Source organism: Nycticebus coucang, unplaced genomic scaffold (assembly GCF_027406575.1).
Source record: "Nycticebus coucang isolate mNycCou1 unplaced genomic scaffold, mNycCou1.pri scaffold_54, whole genome shotgun sequence".
Taxonomy (NCBI): domain Eukaryota; kingdom Metazoa; phylum Chordata; class Mammalia; order Primates; family Lorisidae; genus Nycticebus; species Nycticebus coucang.
The window spans coordinates 447,121-449,378 of record NW_026515584.1 but is presented as its reverse complement, the minus strand read 5'-3'; positions in this window follow the sequence as shown (position 1 = coordinate 449,378).

The window sequence follows — 2,258 nt, the reverse complement described above, 5'->3', positions numbered from 1 at the left end:
AAAAACAAAAAAAAAACAAAAAAAAACACACCCTCAATGAATCCCCAACAATAAAAAAAAAAAAACAAAAAACACTTAACTCATTACTCAAGTTCTCTTCTGGATTGGAAAGCGGGGGTTGGGAGAGAGGAAGGGTTTCTGTTCTAGGAACTGTGCTACGTGTCTATTTACTTGTTTATTAGATTGATTTTAATATTTATTAATTTATTTTTTGGTCCATTTGATTATTTTTCTTTTTTTTTGTTAGTGATGCAGACGTTCACTGAGTCACCCTCCGTAGATTGCCGTGGTGTGGTGTCACAGCTCTCAAGAACCTCCAACTCTTGGGCGTTAACGATTGTCTGGCCTCAGCCTCCCAAGTACCTGGGACTGCATGAGCCCTCCACAGCGCCGGGGTATTTTTGCTTTGTTGCAGTTGTCATTGTTGTCTAGCTTGTCAGACAGGGCTGGAATCCGCCAGCCTCCTCGGTGGATGTGGTTGGTGCCTTAAACAGTGTGCTATGCACCACCCCCCAACCCCACGCCAGCCTATTAATTTATCTATTTATTTATTAAATATTTTCCTTCTTCTGCGGTGTTTGACTGGGGCCCGATTTCAACCCGCCGCCTATTGTACGGCACCCGCCGGTACCCTACTCCTCTGAGGAACAGGCACTGAACTACTTTTACTCTTTCATTTTCCTTCCTTCCTTCCTTCCTTCCATTGTTCTGTCCTATCAATTCTCCTTCTCTCCATCCCTCCCTTCCTTCCTTCGTTCTTTGTTGTTTTTTTTTCTTACCAGTTTTTTGCCGGGGATTGGTTTGAATCCGCCACCTCCGAAATATGCGCGGGGAGGGCGGGGGTGCCCTCAGACGAACTCTTTCAGCTAAATGATTTTGAGGAGGGGGCAGTTTTTCTCGCCACCCACCTCCTCTGTATATGGGGCCGGCACCCTACTCCTTTCACCCACAGGCGCCACACGTTAACTTGTGTTCGTTTTCCTTTCTGTAGAGACAGAGTTTCACTTTGTTGCCCTCGGTAGAGTGCCGTGGCGTCGCACAGCTCACAGCAACCTCCATCTCCTGGGCTTAGGCGATTATCCTGCCTCGGTCTCCCGAGTAGCTCGGACTACAGGCGGCCGCCACAACGCCAGGCTACTTTTTTGTTGCAGTTCGGCCGGGCCTGGGGTTGAACACACCACCCTCCCTATATGGGGCCGGCGCCTTGCTCACTGAGCCACAGGCCCCACCCCCGTTATCTTCTATACTTAACAATAGCTTCCCCCCCACACATACATCTCTCCAGATACAGTGAAACCAGGTGTGGGAGGATATTTAACTAAATCGAATTAGGTGGCTCAGGCCTGTAATCGTAGCACTTTGGGAGGTCTAGGTGGGCGGATCGCTTCAGCTCACTGAGTTGAGCTCCCGAAAATGGGTTTGTTTGTTTGCTTTCCAGTTCTGGCGGAGTCCCGGCTTGAACCAACACCCACGGTATAATATGGGGCCGGTGCCCTAATCCTTGAGCCAGGGGCTGCGCCCACTCTCAGGCACACGCGTTTCTGAAGTGAGCAAAAGCCCCGCTGAGGCCCCAGCTCCTGACCTCTTGTCGTCCTCCGTGTCTGCAGGGACGACACGGTCCCCGCAGACACTGGAGGGCGGGTCCTCCGAATCTGCAGGTTGCTGACTTGTTCTGACAGCGTGTCCCAAGGCACCACTTTCGGGGTTTATTTTTTCTTCTTTTATCCCTTGTTTCTCTCATTGCACATCTCACACTTGTGCTGGAACACATGATCATGACGCCTATGAACTACTAAAGGAGATGCTGCCACACACATCCCTCCGTCCTCCACTCCCTCTCTCCTTTCTTTCTCTCCTTCCCTCGTAACATCCCCCACTCCCCTGGCCTCCGCACCGGCATATGAAACACCGGAGCTAGCTAAGAATGAGCACGCCGGGTTCTCCTGCCAGGCAGGCAGGCATGCATGACACCCACGTGGAGCAAACCTGGGTGTCAGGAAACTTGGGTCTGCACAGTGCCCCGCGGATGAGCAGACGTCCGTGGCCGACCTTAGACCGGGGATCTTGTCACCTTAGCGCCTGTTGGTCAACCAGATGTCTCTTCTGCGTGCTTTGGCCTAGTCAGTCCAGCAGGTGGCGGCCTTGTATAAGTTGTGGTTCCCCTGAGGCTCTGAGACTCGCCTCGCTCCTCCAAACCCCGTGTTCCTTCTTTCGTGTTCGTTTTCTCTCTCTTTCCCTCTCTCTCTCTCTCTCCCTCT